Raw genomic sequence first — 14,335 nt, forward strand, 5'->3', positions numbered from 1 at the left:
ATCAGCTAGCACCAGACTGACAATTGTGCCCATGTAGCTTCATACTTCTACAGCTCATGGAGTCAAAGGCCAATTGGCAATCCAGTTGGCCATCGCAGGCACGTGAAGCCGTTGGGATTAGACCTCCTCCCTCCCAGTGCGTGCTGACTACATTGCTCCTTGAAAACCTCCCCACCGGGGGTGATGGGCAAAGAGGAATCCTTGCAGGGAGGGAACTGGCACTGGATGGCTGAGAATGGAGGGTGGTGTTCCCTAAAATCCTGTAAAAAGGCTAATTGGAAGAGGAGGCAGTTGCAACTTTGTAATTGAATATACTGTGGTGGGAGCTTTATATTTAGAATTTGGCTTACTTTGTAAGTGAAATGGCTTTGCAGCTTCTTGCTCTTGGTATCTGGCATAACAGAATGAACTCACTATGGCAGTATGTGGCTTAGTTCCCTGTAGAAGATCTGGTTGGAATAACTAAGGTGTTGCACAATCAAATCGAATATACTTTTGAATGTTGCATAGCTGCTAGCTCTGCTAGCTGTTCGGTAGCACGTATACAAAGCCTAATGTATATTCAGTCTGTCTATGGATTTGGATGTTCAGATCTCATTAAAAAGAACTGCAGTCTGGCATCCGAATCCTCTTGGTGGCTTTGAAAATTCTGCCATAAATACATGTAACATTTTAAAAACATTGGGAAAAATGTGGATGCCTTAGCAAAAGAAAAGGGGCCTTACAGAAAGGAAAAATGAGGCTCTAAAACTTTCTGGTTTAGACTTGCACTTTACATTGCTGCTAGGGCCATTCCTCATAAAATGTCAGATGCTTTTCTTCTGAAATGTATAAAATGTAATAGAAGAGCATCTGTAAGAAATACAGAGAGGCATCAAGGTAGGCTAGAATTGTGAAATAGTTCTGTTTCTTGACATGTATGAGTTACTTGAGCAATGCAGAAAATACCAAATCCTTTAGCTGATGTGATAGTCACAAAAATCAAAATTGTTGCCCTGTTACTGTATAAATGTTTGACTGACCCAAACAAGTCCTGTGCCGGATGAAGCATTAGACAACAAACTACATGCCTGAAAATGCAGGTGTCATGGTAAAGGACTGAAGTGATCCACCATAGTATTCAAAACATCAGTTGGAAATGTCATTACAATTAGAAAACTCAAATTTCTTGAATATTGTGTTCAAAACAAAGGATTGTCATACTACAAACCACACTTAAAAATGTCAGCCATGTCCATATCACCTTATCCATTTGAAAATAATCTTACATTTAACACTTCTTTTGAAGCTTAGAGTATTTAACACAATCCTGGTTGCCTTCCCTAAAACTGCATGTTAATTGCCTATGAAAAGCTCTCAGAAAATGGAAACTGAGCTGTTGATTGAGAAAGCTAGTCAACCAACAGTAGCTGTTAAGTAAAGATGGCATTTGAGAGCGGATGGGGCTAGATGGTGCCCACTCAGTAGCCCAGCCTGGAGGGAACACCTTGCTGTTACTTACATATGCCTACAGCATTTCGTTGAAAACTTTCAAATGGGAAATTCAAAAAAGTTTCTAAAATGGTCTTACTGGTGCCATAACAAAAAAAATGAGTAGCAAGTCAAGCTTACTTGTGTTGACCTCAGAAATTCCTGTCTCAAGCTCCGTCTAGCTGCGTGTAGACTCATTTCCAGCATCTCCCTTTTAACAAACTGTAGGGTTCATTTAATTTCAAAAGGTTTGAAAATACTGGGTTCTGATCCAACACCCCAAGACTTCTTCCACTGATTTCAGTGGGACTTGAATAAAAAAAACGCACCTGGAAGAAATGGACAACATGTGTGCCTCCCTGGTACTGTAACAAGAGTCACTGGCAGCAGAGCACTGGCTCCCTGGCGTGCGGGGCTGTAAACCAGCAGGAAGGAGCATTAAAAGAAGGGAAATCAAGAGCCTGGAAAAGAGAGTAGAACCAGGATGGGGCAGGGGGGGTGTAATTTGGAGGGGAGGTTCCTCTATGCTTCACGGTGATTGATGCAAGCCTTACTTTATATGCTTATTTTGGAGTGACTTTTAGAGAAGTCTGAGAAGGTCTGTAAGGGAAAGGTCACTTACTGTTTCCTCATTCTACTTTTATGTAAACTGCGGTCTGCTGCCTGATTTGCTACTGCTTTTACTGAACGCACGGAATAATCGTGCCTTCAGACAGGCATTTCTCTCCTTGTCTTTACCTTGTAAGCACTTCACCTGAGGTCAAGTGCTGGGTAGCACTAGTCTTCAGAGTGATTCCAATAACTGTTAACATCAAGGTAGCCAGGAAAGGTTTGGGGTTTGTCGAGTGGGTTGTTGAGTGGTGGTTGGGGGTTTTGTGTTTAGGTTTTGGGGGGTTTTATGGGTTTTTTTTGAGAGGTGCATGTTTTTTTCAATTTTAAGCTGAACTCCGGAGTCATATAGCTTTTGCACTTTGAATCTTGGCTTCTGTCACACTAATGGAGCATCTTGTGCCATTGGTTGATCACACATTCACTGGGTAGAGACAGATAAGTTTCAGCAGCCTACTCTGTTCTCTGGCAGCAGAATTGCAGAAAGCTACATATAACTTTGTTGCTGAATATCATATGCTGTGTACATTTGAAGTCACTTTTTCCTCCAGATTTTTTCTATATCTAGCTAAAATGTTCCAGTGTCCACCATTTTCATCCCTCATATGTTTCTTGTAACTTAGTTTTAATAACTGAAAATTGGGGGTTCTGATCCCTAATCAGTTAAGGTGTGAAGCCAAGATGTGAATGTTTCCTATTAAGATAATGTGGTATGTTCCATCATTATAATTAGATATAAACGAGGGTTTAGTAATACAAGCCTCCTCTTACCAACAGTTTCTGGATGGGGTTTAATGAGGTATTTTGTGACTTAAATTGAGTTAAGTAGTGATGTTTATACCATAGAAATAAAAAGCAACAAGGAAATTTGATTACTGCAAGTAGTGTAAAGATGAAATGACGAAGCAAGGAGGACATCTTGATAATTGAATTTTAAAACATGAGACTGAGCAAAAGCCACGTCCAGTTCATCCGCCTGCTTGAGACATTAACTGCTTAGGAAGATCTTTTGAAGACTGCTAGATAATTCTTTGGGGAGTGTAGAGCTGCTAGTCCTTTGTTACAGCTCTTGTTTTGTAGCAATGATAATGCTCATGTGTATAAACAAAACTGATATTGTATCCTATGGCAGAATCAGTGATGCTTTGTGGCAATGGTGGGGACTGGTAGAACACCATCAAACCCATCACCCCCGAGCTGCTTAATTTACCAAAAAACTGCCTCAAATAATAAAAAAGACAAATTTGGGGGTATTCTTCCTAAGAGAGAAATTAATTATGAACAATCTGAGCAAAATCCTTCCAGTGACTGCTGATTACATGCTTCTGAAATGTGTGTACCTTTATCTGCTGCATATATCTCCTAAGCAGAGATGTTATGAGTCTCAGCAATGAACAAAGAAGGTGATATGTGAAAGTCTATGACAGAGAAGAGGGGATAAACTGCAGTTGAAAGGAAGAGCATAGATACATACAGACATGGAGCAGATCTGTCAGGGAGGACTCCCTGTTAAGAAGAACTGAGTGCCACCCAGCTCAACTGGTCCAGAAGATAGTTGTGCTGCCTGCCAGGGACAGAATTACATGTTAAAGACCTGATACTGAGAAATAACCTCTGAGGAGCAAAACCACTTCCTTTGCTCACCTGCGGTCTTACAAGAAAAGAAACAGTCTGCTGGAGTCTGTCAAGGATAGTCATGATAGGTTGAGGATTCAAGACCTTGCAGCCTAGGTGACCTACAGCAGAGTTCCTCCACTCTGCCAAGAAGAGGAGGATAGGGGAAGACAGTGCGGAGAAGGTCAGGGAGGACACAAGCCTGGTTCTCTTACCTGGAAGAGAAAAATCAGGTGAGTGGGGAGGGGATAAGGGAGAAAGGAGTCACAGAGGCAAGGGGAATGGACAAGAGATTTGGAGGTTTGCAAAACTGAACAACGCACTGATCAAATTGATATAACTTTGAAGCTTGCACTGCTTTGAGCAGGCAGTTGAATTATAGACTTCAAGAGGTCTTTTCTGACCTAAATTATTCTGTAACTCTGTTAGGGTAAGAAAGAAGCGTTACCACCAAGAATAGGGATCAGGTAGATGATGCAGTGGGTGATGACAGGTGAGGTACGTTATTGAATGAGGTTAGACAGATACAACTGAGGTTCCTGTATGCTTCTCAGGTATTTTGCAGCATGCTGGAAGCTTCAACTGCTCATGTGGAATGTGAAATCAAGTATAATAATTCCAATTGGAACACAAGTATCAAAAAAACGTGTGCTGTCCAGGGAGAGCAGAACTAAAGGCAAAAGGTGATGTGGTAGCACTGTACATTACTAATGCTGTAGGCTGTAAAGAAATGGGGAGGGACAGCAAAAATAAAGCTGGTTTGGATTACTGTCACTTTGGGAGAAGATAGCCAAAGAGCTCCTTTTGGGTTTGGTTGGTTACAGAGCCTGCTGTAGTCTCTAAGGTTGACTTAGATGCAGGTGTATATGTATGCATAGGATTTTCTGTAATTGTACTGCTGGGATGTTTCTTTGTAGTAATATATGCATGGCTGCTGAACAGACATTACTAATCATGCTGGACCATATAGAGCTGACACTTTATTCACACAGTTAATGACAAAGGGTGATCTGTATTAATTTTTATTTTGATAAGTAATTAACACACTATGGAAGACTTGAATGTAGAAAAGAAGCTCGTATCTGTAATCAAAAGTTAGTTTTGTTTAAAAAAAAAAACCACCAACCTGTTCAAATAAAAGGAAGAAGTAGGTCTGTAACTAAGAATTATGTCTACACAACAGTATCTGGCTAGCAAAGGTAACCAAATTAGTTCTGAATGGGCTGATTTGAATATCTGAAGCTGTACTGCCACATGCTTTGCTCTGGCTAACAGATTCAAAGTACATTAGCTCAAGTGGAACATCATGGTGACATAGCTACACTACCCAAAATAGCTTTGATCATATTCCCTACTGTGTCATGTAAGCTAAATTCTAGGATTACTGACTTCAAAGAGCAAACTTCCTTAAATATAGAGGTGAAGACATTGGCACCCAGCAGTCTGAATGCTGAGGAGGTTTAGAATTGTATCAAGCCAAAGAAGTGAACATTAGCTGGAACTGTCTGGATAGCAAAGATTATCCAGAGCAAAGAAAACATGCACTACCCAGTAAGGGATGTATGTTTTAAAGGGGACAAAGTGTAAGGATTGCAAAAAGTCAGTAAATAGACTTAAGAAAATTACAACAAATTGCCAAATGTTCTTTGCTCATAAAAAGGAAGAAAAGAAGTAGGATCCCTGGAAAATGAGGTAGAGGTTAAAAATAATCTTGCCTGACTCAAGTGAAAGCATTTTTAATCTTTAATTGGCAGTAGAGCTAGGGGTGATGTTGACCATGGGATGAATGACAGGACAGAGCTAATAGTAAGGGCAGGGAAGGAAAAGAGACTACACATAAGGTGAAAACATACCTCAAAGATCTTACTGTGCTCAAATAGAGGGGAAAGAATAGCCCTTGTCCTAAGATTGTGAAAGAATATGTGTGTGTGGAGTTAACTGGCTCAACAGCATGGTATGGCATGGCATTTAAATAACTTCATCAAGGAAGGGTTGAGAGCATGCCACTAGAAAATCATGATTGAGTCCCCCTAGCAAAGAAGGGAAAGTGATTCACACAAACCTCGAATGGTTACCTCCATCAAATTAGAATCAGCTTTGGAGAAAAATCATGTCACAGATGAAATAGTATTGTGCACGGGTATCAAAGTAGGTCACGTGCCTAAACCCTGCCATCTTTGAGGAGGTAGCTCAATAAATAGATTCAATGGAATTCATGTATTTGAGTTTCAGAAAAGCATTTGACACAGCAGCAAATAAGAGTTAGTTCTAGAATTACATTATACATTTATTGCAGAGTATGTTGTCAATGAATAGTGTGGTGGGGAGAGCACTACTAGAGAGGGAGCAAAGGGCGACCTTTAAAAAGGGAAGAACAGAGCTGAAACAAGATCATAGGTAGAGACAGATTTTTTCTGGATTGTTTTTCACAGATAGATTTTTCTGGATTGTTTAATATTTTCCACTACAGCCAGTGAGAGAAACAAGCCTGATTGGAACAGAGCTTGGTCAGTTTATAAGAGGGAATTTGGATTAATTTCACGTATGAATTTGTCAAACTTCATTTTCCAGCTATTGGTTCTTATAAAACCTTGCTCTGCTCTAGATTAAGGAGCACCTGAATTTCTGATATGATTACTCACTGTAACCAATTCTATTTTAATCTTTTTTTACCTACTAAAAATATTGACCTTTCCTGCTGTCACACCATGAGTCATTTTCTCTAGTCCTTGAGTAATTTTTGTGAATCTCCTCAGAACCTACTTTTTCAGCATCTTGAAATAAATCGAATTCAGTTGTTATTCCAACATTCTTGTAATACCAAAAATTATTGCGACTTAACATTAGTAGACCTGAAGCATTTGCAGCCAGCTCTTATTTGATTCTTGAGTGCAGAATACCCCAGCTGTTAATTCAGCCATACTCATCCTCATATGTGTTCTCTCCCTTCACTTAGTAACGAACTGAGTAATGCTTATTGTCCCTAAATAATGTTAGAGGATCTTCATGTTTCTTCAGAAGTACAAAACAAAAAGATGTGTTGAACACTTTTGAATTAATAGTGCTTCACTCAGTTGTATTTGAAGAAAGAATTTACCTTGATTTGCACAGAGAAAGAAAATACTATTGTTTGAAAAAGTCGCATAAAACACGAATGCAAATACAAAAGAGAATGTGCTGAGATGGTGGTGTCCTGGATCATGAGTATTGGCACTGACTGCAGTACTCTTAAAGGCACCATAACTCACAGAGCTCTGTTTAATCCATTAGGCTATCTAGAACTGCCATTTCTTGATGTGAATTTTGGATCAATAGAGTTGTTTCAAATTTTGCCCAGGGATTCAAATATTTAAAAATATTTTGTTTGAGTTTTCATCAAGGTATGTTGAAATGTAATAGAGATGATCGCATTTAATAAATAATGCATGAAAATTCAAAGGCAGGCACATTTTATTTAAGCTTCCAATTTCACTAATCTACCTCTTTTTCCTCTTTGGTTTCCCTGCCTCTGTTTCCCCCCAGATATCTCCTCCTGCCAAAAATAGTTTTGGGAATTGAACTCAAATTGGGGAGCTGTAGTCAGATGACTGAAAGCACATTTTTCTATTAAATGTTGCATTACTGAATCATCTCCCTCCATTGAAGAGATGTGAAAATGAGACACATGTATATGGGATATATATAAAGATTTTAACATTTTTGGAATGTGGTCTGAAAAGGTTTTGCAGCCTCTATTTGGAAAGATGCGCTATTTCTGAGTGAAGATGCTGTGAGTGAGTTATGTAGGTCATCTCCAAGAAGCGACAATAAGGCCTTTAGAGTATTTCACACCACAGTGTGCTCTGTAGATGCCTGATATTTTACAGCAGCTTATTCATAAAATATTTTAGTAAGTTTTAAAGTTTTATTGTTTCTATTTTTGTCTCCGCCTGTAACGCCAAGCTCCATTAATGCTACAATTCCAACTATAAAGAATTCTGAGAGAGGAAAGGAGCTTATAAATAATGCATTTAGAAACCTCTAAAAATGATTTGCAGAACTTTTGACACACTACTTAAAGCGGAATATCTCATGATCAGCCACAGGGAGAGGTTGTTTTAACCATAGACAGTTAGGTAGGAAGAGCTTCCTGGCTTTTTAATGAAATTAAATCTCTTGTTTGCAGCCCAGGAGGGTCATTAAGCTTATCAGTAGCTTTTATTCAGAGCAGGGCAATTACAAAGGGAAGAGGCATAGTTTATTCTGGGGGAGAGGAGTCCACTTGGGCACCCTGCTTGCAGGGAACGGGGTCTGAGTCCTCTGCGCAAATGAAAATACCAGCTGGATCCCAAGTTCCTGGCTGCTGGAAGTCTGCAAAGTGTCGTCTGTGGCTCAAGGGCTGAACCAGTCACTGGATGTTATGTGTTAGTGCCTAAAATCTGGATGATTTTCTGTGGAAATTTTGGAGGAAACGCCCTAAGTATAACAGTAGTATCTCCTCCCCAGGAAATTTCCCAACAGGTTTTGTTGTTGTTTTAAATGGATTGTTGGTGGCTTGCTTAACTGTTTTTTCCTATGGATGTTCCCGCTGGTCAGAGTGCTGCAATACAAACACAATACAAACAGTTCCCTTCCCTAAATGGATTTCAAGCCAGGGGCCCGTTTCTGTGATGGGGCACAGGAGAAAGAATTCCCACTTCTTGGCATCATCCACAAGGTTTCCCTCTTTTCAATATCTGTAAGTATAAAACTGTAACTTAGCCATCTGGGAATAATTCAGTTGAATCTAGTTCTCCCCAGGGCTTCAGTGGGAATTCTCACACAGGACAGTTCTCTTAGATACATGGAAGAGGGCTCACAACATGAAAATTACATCATTTTATGCTTCCTTCTGCAATAAATCTGTCCCTTTATGATTTTAACAAAAACTCACTACTCAAAAAATAAATTTATGAGTCAGAAACAACTTTAATGAAGACACTGTAGAAGATGTAGAGGAACGAGAAGAAAAGAGGTAGCTTTCCTGTGGGAGCAGAAATTGCCAGTGGTTGAAATGCCTTTGGAAGCATGTGCTTAAATCCTGTGCAGTTTCACATTTAGATCTAGAAGATGTAGCTCAATGTAGCTTGAAGAATTTCAAGAATTCCCTGCTGGCTTTCACCAAACAAAAAATAAATCTTTAACTTCTTTTATTTCCTTCTCTTTCTTTACTGTAGACATTTTGAATGCTTTTCTCGCTTTTTTGTCTTCCGATTCCTCAGTTTTGAAGCATTTCAACACTGTAAAAGCATCCTCAGTATTTAAGCTGCCCTAAGGAATGGAGAGCCAGATTCTTTTCTCTGTTACATTCCCATAAATGTTAAACAGTTCCTGTCATTTGCACAAGGTATAGGCAAAACAGAATACGATTCAAGGAATAACTCTTTGTTTGACAGTGGCTGCTGAAGAACAAACCTGGTGATCTTGAAGGGGAAAACTGGAGGCTGGACAAACAGATAAAAAAGGAAGTGAGCTGAACGCTCTCCCAAATTCTGTGGTTGTCAGATGGCTTGGCACAAGGGTCAGGTTTCTTTTTTTGGTGAAGTCCCTGAATTGCAGCTCAGGGTTTTAAGCCAGGTCCTGCAATTTCTGTCTTTGGAATGTGCTTTGTTCTCTGGTCAGTTCCTGAGGTGATCCACCCACTGCTAGGACGGACTTTAAAGTTGTAATCCTGTCTTTGTGGGATCAAAGGCAACCCATCAAAATGAGAGAGACACTTGAGGATAAATTCCTTATTCTGTATCTTGCTATTTGTAGTCCTACCCATTTACTGTAAAACTATTTAGCACATGATCAAAGTCTTTCTATGGCAAGTGACAAAAATTAAGAACTCAACTAGTGGGATTGGGAGCTCATAAAAGAAAAGGTAATTTAGGGTTTTTAACAGAAACAACTATGTTATGTTGCCAAAGGATTTCAAAGCTGACTCTTTCCCTTGAGTCTGACTTGGTTCTTGCTTGCCTATGCTGAGATGCTTTAGAGTATTCCAGTCCTTCCTACACTGGTAATTAGAGGCTGATTAACCAAACGTTAAAATATTTTTTGGATGTTTGGGAAAGAACATATAAATTGCTTATTTTGTACCAGATGCTTATTATACTTCAATCTGGAATACTGCTACAATTTAGATTGAAAGTAATTTTGCATTTTGAAAGAAATAGGAGTTGTCATTGCTTGTTTATCTTTGGATTTATGTTAACAGGTTTTACTCAGTTATAGCTGCATCTTTGCAAAAGGGTTGAAACTTGTAAAGCAGTCAAAACCTAAGATTTTACAGAATTTAAGAAATTTTCTTTTCTTCATCCCTAACCCTGCCTCAGGTCATCCATTATAGCATTTTTAATATCAAAAGTGATTTTAGCATCATGTTCTTGCATAATCTTCTGTGTGATATTACCTGGCCAACCTTTTTTGTGCACTTCATTTTCTCAAAGGGCTCAGAACTTGGCATTGTGTGCTTTGATGAAGGACAAAGTAGATAAATATATTAAACTAGAAGAACTCTTGAGGGGGGAAAAAAGAAGAATATACAATAAGTGTAAATCATACAAATAACTTCTAGAGTTGTTTCATTGTTGCCTGCTGGATAACAGCATTTCCTGGTGGTGCATAAATCCAAGGTAGTAATCTGTCATGCATCGTCCAAATGCTATAAAGACTTTAAAAATAGGAAAAAAGTACAATAGCAATTTTCCGATGTGTCAGAATGGTGTTATCTTTCTTTATTCTTGCATTTATAAATTCTGTCAAAAAAGGGTTGCTCTTGTAATTAGTTGTCCAAGGAAATGATTCCCAGAAGAGGAATCTTACTTTAAAGAGCTATAAATTGACAGGGCGGAAATTGCTTCATAAGAATTTCTTTGAAGATTAATGCCAGAAGTGAAACCTTTCAGAAATTGTGGGAACCATTTATTCATGTAAAGTAAACAAAGATGTGCAAATGAGTGGTGCCTAGGTATAAGGAGATACTTCAGGAGAACTTTCAGAAAATGTTATTGGGTGAAGCTGGGGCTGGGTTTTGTTTGTTGTTTTGCTGGATGTTGTCTTACACAATTTATTATATTGTTTCAAGCACAACCAGGCTTTAAAAATAATCAGATGTGGCTACCATTAAAGGAAATATTCACTCCAAAATGCAGAGAGGGAAGTTCAAGTAGCCTAACTTGGTCACTGGCCTATCAATTTTTGAAGCATTTGGCCCTACCAAGGTTCTTGCCTAGTCTGAATGATTTAGTCAGTCAGTGAATTCCTTACAGAGGCAACAGATGCCCCTGGAGATGTGCTGCTAAGCAAACAGCTGTTTAACTTTGTTGACTCCTTAAAGAAAGTGGTCACATTCAGAAGGTGACCCGGCCACTGTCCGTGTCCCACGGAGTGCAGAGAGAACAGCAGGAGTCTCCAGTTGCCTCTGTTCACCCAGGACTCATCCTGTTCCCTGGCTGAAAAGGAGTTAAAACACTCATCCAAGAAATAAGAGTTATGAGGTAAGACCTATCTTAAGGGGTCCTAATCACCACCATTTGTATCCTAGGGAAGTCCCTGACAACCAAGGGACCACTAGGTTTTCTGAGGGAGGACTCTCCCTTCCCCTCCGAAACTGAGCTGCTGCAAGGATTTCCTTCCCAGAAGAAAAGAATGAGAAACTGTTTCTTTCAGACTCGGTAGTGCTCTTGGAAAAGATAGTTGGTTTATTTATTCCTTCCCTTTTACCTCTGCTACCCTATTCCCACAGTCTGAGCATGCACAGGGCCCTCTCGCACCTGATGGAGGTTGGAGGAGGTTCAAGGGCTGGAGAGCTTGCTTGTGAAAGCAAGCTCTGGATGGTATTTCTTTATCATCATACCCATAAAAGAGAATTATTCTTCTACGTGTTGACTTTGGTGCATGGCAGATTCTGCAGCAACTTAGGGATCTCTTTAAAATCAGTGCATGCACTCATTGACCCCAGTAGTACGTCCACCTGTAGACAGCATCTTAGCCATGAGCATACAGCACACTGTTTTTGAAAAGCTACAACTTTGCTAAATTAAAGCCAATTCCTTTCAAAGCATGCAAGAGCACTAATTTTCATTGATTACTCAGTTATGGCCAAGTTTCAAACTTCATCTGTTTTTACTGTAGTTCTTCTGGAAAAAGTTTGGTTAGAATCACTCTCCCATAACCTAAAAATGGTTGCAGGGATTTTGCTTTGACTTTAAGGGGATAAGGAAAAAAAAAACCCTTTCTTTAGGCATGGAAAACTTCAGCCTGAACAATGAATGATTCAGAAGACTGTGGTTGTGAGAAAAATGGGCTTTTAATTGGATTCATTTTGCTTATATAACCATTTGGCCCCTATCAAGCAGCTGCTCTAATATTGATTTTGCTTATCAATGATATGTGGTCTCCTCTAAACTAACATATCTATAGCAACAAAAAATGTGCCATACATATATATGCCTATGTATGTAAGATTTAAAAAGTTCTTACAAAAGTTTGTGGAAGAAAAGTCTGCCTATGGGTCTTAATAGAAAGACATTGCTTCTGGCTCAGGAAATTCTTCAGCTGCAACTGGCTGGAGCCTGGGAACATATTCTGGAAAAACTAGATTTGCTGGTTTAGATGAACCTTTGATCCAGTGCACTCAAACTTGGGTGAACAAAGCAACAGCAGCGTGAAGAGAAGCTTCCTGTGAGAAGACTGAATGTTGCCTGCTTTGTCCTGAGTTTCACAGAAGCAGCACAGGCTTAGCCCTCCCGCTGCGGCTACTGTCATTGCAAATATCCTGAGCGCTTTTAGCGGGATGCTCCGGAGTTAGACGGACATGCTGAGCTTGTTCTTGGTGAGCTCCTGCACAGGGTGGTTGGGCCATGGGTCTTGCTTTCTTGCAGCACTGTGAAGATGAGGAGCTGGGGGTTGGTTCTTGGGTTTGTGACTGGCTTCGCTGTTGAATGACTGAAGCTGTTAATCCCGCTGAGTCAGCCATAGCGGATGAAGCTAAGCAGACAGACTTAGCACTGAAGTTCATGTCAGGCAAATACTGGAGCTGACAGACAGAAGAGGCAAGCAGGCAATGTTTTTATGCTGGCTGATGGTGAACTACCTTCCACTAATGCAGCAGTCAAGTAGGTTAAGCTGCAGGTCTCAATAATTAGATCATAGGAGTTTTGAAAGACATACCTGAGAAGGGGCTGCTCTTTAAATGTGGTGGTCCCACACACCCTGAGGGACTCATATAAATGTAAATATTAAGTCAATGTTTAAATGGAGACAACTGGAGTCATCACTGTGGACTTCTTGGCCTGGCTGAACAAAATGCTGGAAAGGCTGAGGTATGACTCAAGAGGGAATTAAACAGCAGTAAAATACATAATGCCAGTTCACAAAGGCTGAAATAGAGACTTGAGGTGAGGGAAAAGAGAATTTACTAATTTAATTTTATAGAACTTTGATGAGGCTGTGAATTTACTTGCTAATGATTGCTGTACTGATGTGAGGTTCCTGGTATTTTACTTGGTTTTCCTCACTATATTTTAGTTTCAGCACAAGAAGAGTGCAAAATCTGTATGACCTAGTCAAAGAAATGACCAGGATCAGATCTTTGACCAATGCAGTTTCCTACCTTTTATCAATGACCTGAAAATGTAAGTTGCAGTTAACCCAGAGACCGGTGAATGAAAAGTACTCAAAGGATGTGTTATGGCAAAAGGGGCTCAGTTGGATACTTTCTGCTCTGGTATGGCACTCTGTCTTGGCACAATGTTGACTACATTTCTCATAGTACTCAGTGATGCAAGGAAAGAGCTGGGTATCGTGGTGGCTAATGACTCAGGCTCTCTGCAAAATCCTCTGGCTAAAGCAGATGAGCTGAGCCTTCAGCCTTGCATCTATAATCAAGGAGATATCACGTGGTGTGCAGGAATTTTCATGGTTGTACTGGGCACAGTGACCACTGTGCAATTTCTGTCCTTTTCTGGCTTTTGTTATTCAAGAACATACTGACTATGGGTTGGGTTTAGACATGAGCCACAAGATTGATAAAAGCATTGTTCAGTGAGACTCATTTCCCTCTACTGAAGTTGTACCACTGAGCACCAAATAAATCCAGATTTGATCAGATGAGAAAGGCCTTATGAGAGTGAGCCTGACCCTCTAAACTGCTGATTAGAGCCTTTACCTCCAAGGTAACTGCTGAATTTAAAACACTGAAGCACTGATAGAAGGCAATAGCGTGACCCCATTTCACAAGTGAGAGGCTGCCTCTGCTGGCATGAGAAGTAGGGCCAAGAGGGCATTAAGAAGTTCCTGTGTGAGATATTTAACGAAATAAAAGAACCCTCTAAACGCACAAACAGTCTTATGTAGGTAAAAACAGACCCAACTCTTAAGAACACCTAAGAAACTGTGCACCCAGGTTTGGAGCGTAGCACCCATGCAGTGACCATAAGCTCCCCATGCATTGTTTTGAGCACTGCTACTTTGCCTACGAACGCTCCTCTTGTGGATCAGCTAGCTAAGGGAGTGTTCATGCTTTGCAGCCGCGAGTCTCACTGAGAAGGCACTTCTAAATTGCAGTAAGCAGGACAAATAGTTATCCCTGCCTGAATGGCAGAGATGCTAAGACAATAAGCTTCTAGTTTTGGTA

Source organism: Grus americana, chromosome 4 (assembly GCF_028858705.1).
Source record: "Grus americana isolate bGruAme1 chromosome 4, bGruAme1.mat, whole genome shotgun sequence".
In the NCBI taxonomy this organism is placed as follows: domain Eukaryota; kingdom Metazoa; phylum Chordata; class Aves; order Gruiformes; family Gruidae; genus Grus; species Grus americana.